Genomic DNA, 12,439 nt, shown 5'->3' with positions numbered 1-12,439 from the left:
AGGGGGGGTACAGGTTGCACACGATTTGCATTAATATACACATGTATATGGGTATATTAATTATATTAATTTATATTTATACACATGTATATACCAGGGAGGAACTTGGCTGGGCTGACGGGCAGCCATTGAAAAAAATTGCAAATGGTGAACTTCAGTTATTTCTTTATATAAATGTCATCAATCTTAAATAATCAGTCAAAAGTATTCTTGGAAAGTAATATATTAGAGTGGTCAGCATTTAAATTACTTGAAAAAGGAAACATGAGTCATCGCTGAAAGTGATTTGAGAATGTCAATACCAATACCTAATGTCTAAATCATGTTTAACTGGCTGTTTTTCTGTCTGACCAATTCTGTACGCCAATATTTCAATACAGAATTATCATACTAGACTACTGTCACATGAAATGTCAATAAATGTGTCCCCAAATAATGTAACTAAATAGCACTTTGTGTGAATAATTCGCCAAGTTTATGTTACGTAACTTTCATATAAGTGTCAAACCCATTAAGGTCTGTTAGTATTCAATCGCAGAAAGATCTTGGAAGATAAATTTTTCTATTGCTTTTAAGTCTGTTAATAAAATCTACAGACAATAAAACAAACTGTAATTGACATTTAGTTCTGAGATTGTCTAAGCACACATGTAAAATGAAAGCAGGTGATGATGTTGTAATCTTAATTATAGCAGGAATCTTCCATTCTGTGGGTGGATATTATCTAACATTGTTTTGTGCAAGGCTAGTGCACAGCAACTCAGTTTAGATATTAGTTTAGTTTAAACATATTTATTTAAAGTGGATTGGAAAACAAGTTTTGCAATTTATATTAATCCCTTTCCACTTTGCAGGTTCGAGTGCTGCCTTGTAGCGGCATTAGCGTACTCTTTTTCGAAATCTACAAGGGTGTCATTAACGTGCAAGAGATATGGCTCTCTCTCTTAACACGGGTCAGCCATTTATTGTCCCCTTCCGACGGACTATCATCGTTTCCTTAAGACCATACTCCGAAATGGTGTCAAGGGAGAGCCGAAAATTGAGTTCCTGAAATTTTCATCCCAAACAGGAATCGAACCAGGAACCTTTGTGTTAGTAGTCACATGCACTAACCAATACACCACGGCTCTCAGTTTAGATATTAATCCTAGTCAACAACAAATGGAATTTTTAATGACCCTGACTGGCTATACAGCCATTGCACAGACTGTAATTCTAGTCCATCTGTACGTTCATTTGTTATATTCAGGCATGAAATATTTGCCACTGGACATTAGGCAATCAACAATTAATCAAACTAATATCCAGTTGAGTTACTTTTCACATGTATGTGCATTTCTGAGAAAACTATGGGGATATATTAATGTGATATAAACTCACTAGATAGCAATACTGGTCTGCAAAATTTAAGTCTCTTTGACCTAAATTTTATGCTTGAGTGAGTTTTATACAATAAACAGACACAAGGTGAAGCCTTCAAATAGTTAATGTATAGAGGCAGTAACATGTTAATTATAAAGGTTTTGAACACAATAACCTGAAAATTAGATACATGAGTTCTATATAATTTGTAGATAAACTTTTGAAAAATATGTCAAAATTAGTTTTTTGACCTAGATTCCTCAGTTCACTGAGCATGGAAATGTGAAGGTGTATGCAGACCATTGTTTCCTATTGACATATTCTTGTTCATTTAATTACTACTTCAGAAACAGATGAAAATATACAAATTATTTTGTAAGATTTGTCGTTTCCTATTATTCAGGCATTTAAATTATTTTGTGGACAAACAAGTATAATGCCACAACTTTTTTTTAGACAAATTTGACAATTGAAATGCACAAGAATTCAAACATGGTCTGACTATATATACAATAATACCAATATAAATCATTGTTAAAAAGTACAACTTGGATTTGTACTTATCTAACTGCATCAAGTAAATTTGAAAATCTTGAGATAAAATCGTGCCATAGTGGGTAAGATGGGGCTAAACATGAAATAAAGTAGCTGTGAAAATAAGCTAGTTTACATGTACAGTATTCATCAGATGAAAGATAGTTTAATGTAAAAATGTGCTTCATGGAATATCTTTGCTTCTTAATTATAGCCAACAATACAAATTTTGCATTGGATAGAGATAATAGAAGATGATGTGATGTGCAGTCTTTACGATGAACTGTTAAATCTACAGGCTCAGAGCTCAATTTTTGAATTTTTTTAGTTCAAATTATGTTGGCCTGTAAATATGATTTTTACAGGCCCTAGAGCAATTTTACAAGCCTTGGCTGCCTGGGCTGCCGTTCAGCACGAAGACTGGATCATGTGTTAGTCAATGAGACAGCAACCCCCAAACAAATAAAGTAAATTACTGGTAGAGATAACATGCTGTGTTCAACAAAGGACAGATGTCAATATAGACTCGATACAAATTGTCACAATCTCTAAATTCTGTAGAAAAGTTGTCAATGAATTCAGCAAAGCTATTACCCTTGAAAGAACTACATTTAGTACTGTATCCCCTATAGGATAGAAACATCATGATATGACTTTAGAAAACCAATATTAAGAGGTTCACTGTTCTTCTCTATAGATAGTTAGACCTTCTGCTGTATACGTAAAGAAAATCAACAACATAAATAAGCCCATCATAGTTTTATCCATTTTCCAAAATATTTTACTTGAAATGGCTGTTTTAAGTCTATTTTGTTACTTTTCTAGTGATTTCTTCTTACTAATAAAAGAAAGCTTTTAAAGTTAAATCAGTGACGTTTATATTTTAGTATCTGCTGTTTATGACAGGATATTAACGGATATTTTTGTGATTTTACTTTTTCCTGACATCAAAAAGTAATTTTGTAAATTCTTGATAATTTTTAATGCTTTCTAAAAGTTCTTCTGTCTGTTCAAACATAAAGAAAAATCAATACCTCTGTCTTTTCTTATTGAGATGCAGTATTATATAATTCATAAGGATTCCAAAAAAATCCTTGTTGAGTAATTGCCAATATGGTAAAATGATTAATATAAACTATGCACTGCATCTGTAGTGCATCACAAAATATTGAGGACAAAGTTTATAAAAAAGTTTATAAAGAATATAGAAAGGAGAACATTAAACAATAATTAATTTTGCATGCTTTATATCTTCACAGTTGATGTTCAGAGATTGTCTATGAACATTATGTAACCTTTATGTTTCATAAAAAGAAACCTTTATTAACTATTGACAGCAAGTGTATCGCTCTGATTGTTGACAGTTCATGAAAAATATGTCCCACTTGCAGTTTTATTCATTTACGTACAGTTAGGTTTAAATTCTAATCTGCTTAAAGAGAGGTGAGCCTTCAATTCAATCATCAATATTACAAGTCATTATGCTAAGTGCCAAGGACTCATAGTTTTTATCAATGATTGTAATGAAGAAATAAAACATTTTTCTGCTCTTTTTTTTTTACCCCTGGACCCTAAAGTCTACTAGTGTGTGTTTTTCTCATCACTTTCTTAGGGTGTTTAGTTTCAAAATTGTATCATATGTAATGAATGATGCCATCATTTTTTAGAATTTAGAAGACTCTTTGAGTGCGAAAAAGTCTTTACTGTTATTCTTAATTTGAAATCACAAAATGTTCCCATTGACCTACTTTTAACATAATTACCGTATTAGGATTTATTTCTTCTCATTTGTCAGCTCTCTTAACAGACATTGCTACAAAAGTGTGGATTTTAATATTGTTCTTTGGATTTATTTTTTATGCCCCACTTACAATAGTAGAGGGCCGTTATGTTTTCTAGTCTATATGTTTTCAGTTGTTCATTCGTCTGTCCGTCTGTCCTGCTTCAGGTTAAAGTTTTGGGTCAAGGTAGGTTTTTGATGAAGTTGAAGTCCAATGAACTTCAAACTTAGTACACATATTACCTATTATATGATCTTTATGATTTAAATGCCAAATTAGATTTTTGACCCCAAATTCACAGTCCAATGATCATAGAAAATGATAGTGCTAGTGGGGCGTTCGTGTACTGTGACTGTCCCAGACATATTCTTGGTTTTTTTTGGTCAATATAATGGACCATACCAGTACATGTATTATAAAAGCAGAATTCTTAAATTAAGTTTTAATGAAAATACAATGACATTAGTTTCCATTACACTAGATGAATCCAAGTACATGTACTTGATGATGATTGAAGTTTTTAACAAACCTAGACTGACTATACAGCCCTAGTATGGTCGTTAAATACATGTACTTAAAGAGCTACATGTATATCAACTGTTTCTCAGCTGACAATAAAGATAAGCAGCAAATTACCATTTGATACTGCATCTATCTGAACCAGACTTGGGTCAAGGTAGGTTTTTGATGAAGTTGAAGTCCAATGAACTTTAAACTTAGTACACATATTACCTATTATATAATCTTTATGATTTAAATGCCAAATTAGATTTTTGACCCCAAATTCACAGTCCAATGATCATAGAAAATGATAGTGCTAGTGGGGCGTTCGTGTACTGTGACTGTCCCAGACATATTCTTGTTTTTTTTTGGTCAATATAATGGACCATACCAGTACATGTATTATAAAAGCAGAATTCTTAAATTAAGTTTTAATGAAAATACAATGACATTAGTTTCCATTACACTAGATGAATCCAAGTACATGTACTTGATGATGATTGAAGTTTTTAACAAACCTAGACTGACTATACAGCCCTAGTATGGTCGTTAAATACATGTACTTAAAGAGCTACATGTATATCAACTGTTTCTCAGCTGACAATAAAGATAAGCAGCAAATTACCATTTGATACTGCATCTATCTGAACCAGACTTGGGTCAAGGTAGGTTTTTGATGAAGTTGAAGTCCAATGAACTTTAAACTTAGTACACATATTACCTATTATATGATCTTTATGATTTAAATGCCAAATTAGATTTTTGACCCCAAATTCACAGTCCAATGATCATAGAAAATGATAGTGCTAGTGGGGCGTTCGTGTACTGTGACTGTCCCAGACATATTCTTGTTTTTTTTTGGTCAATATAATGGACCATTTTGTTTATATAGATTAGACCGTTGGTTTTCCCGTTTGAATGGTTTTACACTAGTAATTTTGGGGCCCTTTATAGCTTGTTGTTCGGTGTGAGCCAAGGCTCCGTGTTGAAGGCCGTACTTTAACCTATAATGGTTTAATTTTTAAATTGTTATTTGGATGGAGAGTTGTCTCATTGGCACTTTCACCACATCTTCCTATATCTACATACCAGTACATGTATTATAAAAGCAGAATTCTTAAATTAAGTTTTAATGAAAATACAATGACATTAGTTTCCATTACACTAGATGAATCCAAGTACATGTACTTGATGATGATTGAAGTTTTTAACAAACCTAGACTGACTATACAGCCCTAGTATGGTCGTTAAATACATGTACTTAAAGAGCTATATCAACTGTTTCTCAGCTGACAATAAAGATAAGCAGCAAATTACCATTTGATACTGCATCTATCTGAACCAGACTTGAACGTTTCAATGTTTTCTGAGTTATTATTTCCAATGGCTTTTGTTATTTGTATTGATAAAATTATTTGCTTTAAGTTTATGGCAAATATTGCTTTTGAGATAATTACGTATTTAGTAATATTGATAGAACACTAATTGTTTCATTTATTAATTTTCTATGGAATCGCTAGGATTTGTCTGCAGTTTGGCTTAAAACTCAATCAGGTCAATTTTCAACATACATTTATAATTGGTTGCTATGACTAAGTTATTTCTAGGATAAATATTTTACAATTGTTTCCAGTACATTTCTTTATACTCAGCAACAAAAGATTTGATGCATTCCCATTTGCTACACAAAATTTCATTTTTCATTTTTTTGTGTTAATTTTTAAGAGTATTGAGTTAAAATAGTTCAAAGTTAGAAATTTTCTGATAAAAAAAGTCATTTGAAAATAGTACTCAGCAAAAACAATTCTGACTGCAATAGGAAATCTGATTGATTTTCTGCTTTTTGTATGCTGTCAAATGGACCTTTTTTCAGAAAACATTCCAACAAATCCTTTCATCTCTTATGTACACAAATATGATTGAAATCTGCAGCAATTTTAGTGACAGTAGGGATAGTTGCTGTACAGAAGTTTCACATGTTATGTCATACAGTTGTAGGACTTAAAAAAGGGACTTATATGCTGATGAGAATGTATTACATTGGTTCTTTTAAAATTGTCAAATGGTTGTAAATGAAAACAAACTTATGACAGTTCTTATGATATGATATGTGAAATTGGCATCTTAGCATTGAAACTAAATGAACATCAGAATATAGACAAACCTATATGCACTACAGTTGAACTCAAAAATTGTAAGAAAACCACTTTGATTTATATTACTGACTCAAACATATAGCATAGTTTAAGAATGCTCTTCTTTTTGGAATCGTTGATTGTTTGCGGTAACATATAAAGATGATTTGACAGAAAGTTGTAGTTCACACTTTATTTCAATCATAAATAAATATAAAGACAGGTGCTTCAAATGATCTGGGTGAGCTAGGCAGTATCATTATGGTTGATTAGTTATTCAGTGTCTAAATCTATTGGAAACTGATGATCTGTGCAAAGGTTAAATAAACATAGCCAAGTTGTTTTTATGTCTATAGAACACTTTTGTATCTTGCCAGATTAGCTTAGGTCATTGACCCCCTTCACATTTTATCTTTGATTTTTCTGCAGGCTCTTTTATGCACTTCAGATTATGTTCTTCAGGTGTGCAATTTTATTTTTGTTTACAATAACAAATATTACTTTGATCTTTTGTTTTAAGGTTTGCAAGCTTTATCTTAGTGTTCCTTTCATGGAAGACGCCTACCTTTATCATACCTTACTATATTACTTGGGATATATAAAACATTTTTTTCCCTGGTTGAAAAATGCCACAAGTGGTACTCTCTTTAAGTTTTGATGTGTTCAGTTTCATAGCTTATTTAAATCTATGCTTTTGCAATTATCAAAAAAAAAATTACATTGTATTATAATTGATACAAGCAAACTTTTGTCATGTGTCAATAGATTTTTTTGGCTAACCAGTAATAAAACTTAACTAGGAAAAAGGCCTACATGATTAAAAGCCCTATCACAGAAGGACATAATAATAATAAATTATTTGTATAGTGTGTAGACCGTTGAAACTGTTTACTATGAAGTGAAGCCTGCTTTACTCTGCAACTCATAAACCCTTGGAAAACAGTTAAGTGGGTCTGTATGGGTGGGTACCTTAAAAAACATGTTAATCAGAAAGTGGTTTCATCAATTGAGTTAACACAAGTTAAATTATTAGTACCATGAAATGCATAAAGCAAGCACAATTTATGAGTCATCCCTGTACATGTATTATATTTTCCCCGTCAATATATATACATATTTAGGTCATTTAAAGCTTCTTAACAATGTCCTGCATGCTTGTGAAATTACATAACAGCGTTTTGTTAGAAACCATTAACGAATAATTATCTTCCTGAAGGAACTAACAGCAGGCCTCTATTAAGTAGTTTTACTGGTATCTGTTGGGGAATATGTTGGTTTCTGCTGAATAATGTACTCTATCAGGGATGCTAGTTCTTTTACCATTCCACATATCCTTAAAGCTCAGGATTGTTTTTATCACGATTATTTCAAGCCATGATAACATTTCATTGCTGAGTTGAAGACCCATTGATCGCCTGACCCTGGTATTATGCTGTTTTCACCTCTTGGGTAGGTTTATTGTCTCTTTGACACTTTCATCATTTCCATTCTCAAATTTTATCATTTAACAGTACTAAGAGACAATCTAGATAAAAAATCAGAATTTGGTTTTATTTAGTACAGTAATACTAATTATTATTAGGACTTGTACCATCAAATGGTGTTTCCAGTACCATTTATAAGTTTATATTTAAACTTATTTTCTCAATGAAATATTAATCAATTTACTGATACAGAGACTTTCCATTCTTTTATATATGATCTCCCCAATGGAGACTTCTTAAAAATACTGTACTTTTTGGTATAACTTGTCAGCCTATTAAGTTGGATATATTTTAAAGTGCTAATATGTTTTAGTTGCAATTAGGTATGCCTTATGGGTATAAACTATTGCATGATCATTGCTAATGATGCATACACATTGTCTAAACTAAGGATAGGAATGTGTTTTACCTTGAGGGTTGAAGAAACTTTTAAAAGATGAGAAAATACAAAACAATTTCTTTTGCAACATCGCTCTGGAATTGCTGTTAATTCACTCATTTTAGAATCTTAATTAAAGTTAACAATTTGAAAAACAATCAGCATAAAACCTGTTTTGTTTTGTAACAAACTTTCATACACCCATTTATTTCCCAAGGTTGAAAAAATGTCTTTTAACGAAAAAGAATTACCAATCTTAAAGATGTAATTAACTTAATACATGGAAAGTGATTAGATAAATGTTCTGTTTTTATTTTGTTTTAGCATCAGGAAAGATAATTATGTAGCACAATATTTAATCTCTAAGAAAAGTCCTTGCATTTTATGTAATCTTTTGTAACTGCATAATCCATGCAATGTTATGTAATTTTCTTGCAAGTGTCCAGTTTAATTAAATGTCACACATAAACTGCTGTAATAATTATCTATATTGATATATAAACAGTAACTCAAAAGAATGCTAGTTAATGCTAAATTGACATGTAAATAGTTATGCAAGAATGCTGACTACTGGGGTATGAGGTATGGGGTTTGCTCATTTTAAAAGGCTTGACAGTGACCAATAGGCAATAGCTGCTAACTTCTATTTCATTTGGTCGTTGATGGAGTCAGTTGTCTCTTTTGCAATCATACCACATCTTATATTTGTATTTACATCCATGTTATGCAGCCAATTAGAAGCCAACATTCTTGCATCTGAATGTTTCAGTTTGTATTTTAATTCGAGCTATTTAAATATTTATAAGGTGTTACAGTCAATTTTGCCTAAGTCAGAAAAAGGCTTTGCTCAAATTAAAATAAAAAGGACATTCTGAAAGTTCTTGAAATAAATATTTTGCAAAAACAGCAAAAGCTAAAACACTTCATGAATGTATTATACACCTCCCACTTTAAAATGATTTAATTTGATTGCTAAGCAGTTTCCCGATGATTCCCCCTTTTTTTTACAAATATCTTAAATGTCAACTTTGTTATTACTAGGATTTGTACTTTTAGATGACAGTCAGATCAACAATATAATTTCACAGAAAGCCTCTAATTTCTAGACAGGAAAAGTTAATAGTTTCTTTCCTTTTAGCTTATATGTATCAACGCAGATCAATTTATCATAGAAAATCTATAAGAATGAGTTACAACAGTTTGTGATTGTGATGTTACTGGTAGTGCCAGTCTTAATTCATTAAATCTTGATTGGATGGGGTATTGAGAAAGTACAGATGGAATTCGCATTAGTTTGACTATATATACTTATATTTAAAGCAAAACTGTGATTGTCTACAGAAGTTTGTGTGGGATATATATGGGTTAACAAGGATTGGTTAGTGCCATTTATATGGCATTTTACTAAATTTAACTTAATCGATCAATGTATCCAGAGGGGTTACAATATGACTTATTTCATATGCAAATTTTTTAAGGTGCACTTGATACACTTTGTATGATATGTATCAAGAGGTTTTTACAGATTTATAGCATAAAATTAAGTTTCTTGAAAAACAATGATGGCAGACGGATACCTATAGGGAGAAGGCTAAAAAATACTTCCGTAATTCAGAAAATCTGAAATTAATGAGTGCATCTAATATTGCAAACCACTTATTACTGGTAAAGATGCCAGTCTAATTAATGCCATTGCAAAGAATTTTTAAAGAAAATTAATTAAATGTTAAACAATTCAAACGTGAAAACTAACAGCCTGATTTATGTACAAAATAATGAACAAAAAACAAATATGATATACAGCAATAAAAGAAAGCCTTTGAATTACAGAGTCGGTTCTGGTTTGGTCTGTTGAAGTTTTATTTGATATGCCTGACATTTGTGTTCCCTGCACTATAGCAATTGATAGAGGGGCACCAACTGCTTCCAAAAGCTCCTTCAATTATTTTCTAATTTCAAAGCTAAAGTGAGAAGCTGATGTTAAATCCTACTATCATATAAACAGGAACACCTGTATCATTATTTGAGTTAAACTTAAACATCATTTAAAGACTCGTGTATTTCTGCCTAGATCTTTAAATAATGAGCAAGTGTCTATACCATGTCTGTCTAGGTCTAGACTATACCCTGAATCGAAGGCTGGTTATTTATTTAACAGACTCATTATGTTTGTTTACCATGCTTTATAACTTGAAAAAATTATGTTGTCATTGACAGACAAATACATTCACACATATCCAAAAGCACATTCATAGGTACCTGTCTGTGTACGCCAAGGATAGAAGAGGGGAGGGGAGGGCAGGGGTATGTTTTCCAGTCTGGATATCTATATGCCAGTTGTATGAAGTTAAAGTTTTGCTTGAAGGTAGGAGTAATAATGGAAATAAGTTACTGTGGATTCATTATTATTCGTGGGTTTCTTGGGTACAGGTGAACCACGAATTTAAATATTCAATGAATGTCATATTTTCAAAAGGCTTTGCATACGGAGATTGGCTAAACCACCAAATCAAGTATCCACGAATATGCAAGTTTTCAGCAATCCACGAAAATTGATACCCACGAAAATAAATGAATCCACAGTATCCATTACGTTGTGGTCATGTAATTTTTTAAAAATCTTAGTACACATATTCATTACAATGTTAACTTAAATATATATGTTGTCCAAGATTTCACAAAAGTCTGAACATGGAAATGTAATAGGGTGGGTAGAGCGTAAGACATATTCTTTTTATAGATATTCTAATGTGGTCATTGAACCCTGACACAGCAAGCCAATTAGAAGTTCAGGAAATAAATGTTTTTAATATCGGAACAGTATCCGTGCTTTCTATCAGGAAAATTTGTTTTGTTGCAGTGTTTTAGATATAGAAAACGTGCACTTAGACTGTGAAATAATAATTTCTAGTCTATTCATTTTTTAATTTTTTTTTACATAAATAAGACCGTTAGTTTTCTCGTTTGAATTGTTTTACATTGTCTTATCAGGGCCTTTTATAGCTGACTATGAGGTATGGGCTTTGTTCATTGTTGAAGGCCATATGGTTACCTATAGTTGTTAATATTTGTGTCATTTTGGTCTTTTGTGGATAGTTGTCTCATTGGCAATAATACCACATCTTCTTTTTTATATATATTCTTATCCACTCAATCAGTAAACATTATGATGCTCAATGAAGACTGCGGTAAAATTAGAAATTCTATTTTCATGAAACAGATTTTATTTAACCTTTGAAAACTAGATGAATAATATAATGTACATCATTTAATGATGCTAGTCCGTGCACAGAAACTTCTGGTAAGAATTTATCCAGTGCAGCACAAGATAAGCTTCTACCGATTTGATCAAAGAATGTTCTTCTGATTAATCACAAAGTGCATGAGTAACAGAAACTATCATCTCAATAGAATAGCTGATTATATACGATAAAAGATATTTCATGTAGTCACAACTTTGGCCAGTAATTGGTTTCATTTGAAGACTAACTGAAAGTACTACTCAAAGAATATGATTGATATAGGAATAAGGGAAGACCAATTTGGTTGCAAAGGGGCACATACATATCTACTAGCATATGTCTTTCCGTTGCAGATAATAATTAATTTGCTCTTTTGTAATTATTTTTTAATTGTTTTTTTTGGTCACAAATAGAAAGTTGAAAAGTAATGTAAAAAAAAACACACCCAAATTGTGTTAGAACATTTTCTATTTATTCAGATGAGCCTTATTATATATTCTTTAAATTTCTGGAATATTACTGATTTCTCCACATTATTATCATCAGCAAAAAACAGCATAGGTATGTACCGGAACATGCATGATAGGAAATGCAGATCTAAATCAAACAGAGAAACAATTAATTTTTTGATTATCACAAAAACTGCATAAATCTAAGATTACATTGATTTGTGAGTAAATTATGATCAGATTGATATCATTTTAACATGTTAATGTTACCAGATAACCTTAGGACTCCTCCAGGAAGTCTTGCTGATTTAATGTCCATCACATAGTTCTTTATCTATTTAACTTCCTGGTTTCATATTATTTTTTCTATGATTGCCATCATTCTTACATATTAATCATAATTTGTGGCCTAATTATAAGTTATACAAATATTTATATGATTTGATTCCTGTAATGATATGACATGTGCAATAAGATGAGTTTATAGTCTGCCTATTTTCTGTTTGGAATTATCTGTTTACTTATTCACTCATCTTTGCTAGCAAAAGGTTATGAATCACTCCCCTTCTCTC

The 12,439-nt window shown here is 31.5% G+C and overlaps 1 protein-coding gene across 1 annotated transcript in view; it reads left to right on the top strand.

Moving 5' to 3' along the window:
- The window catches only part of LOC134724855 (rap1 GTPase-GDP dissociation stimulator 1-B-like), a 64,713-nt gene that overhangs the window by 14,162 nt on the left and 38,112 nt on the right, over nucleotides 1-12,439 (top strand). The window lies entirely within an intron of this gene.

The sequence above is a fragment of the Mytilus trossulus genome, chromosome 7 (genome assembly GCF_036588685.1).
Source record: "Mytilus trossulus isolate FHL-02 chromosome 7, PNRI_Mtr1.1.1.hap1, whole genome shotgun sequence".
Classification (NCBI taxonomy): Eukaryota; Metazoa; Mollusca; class Bivalvia; order Mytilida; family Mytilidae; genus Mytilus; species Mytilus trossulus.
This window is presented reverse-complemented; position numbering and strand designations above follow the sequence as displayed.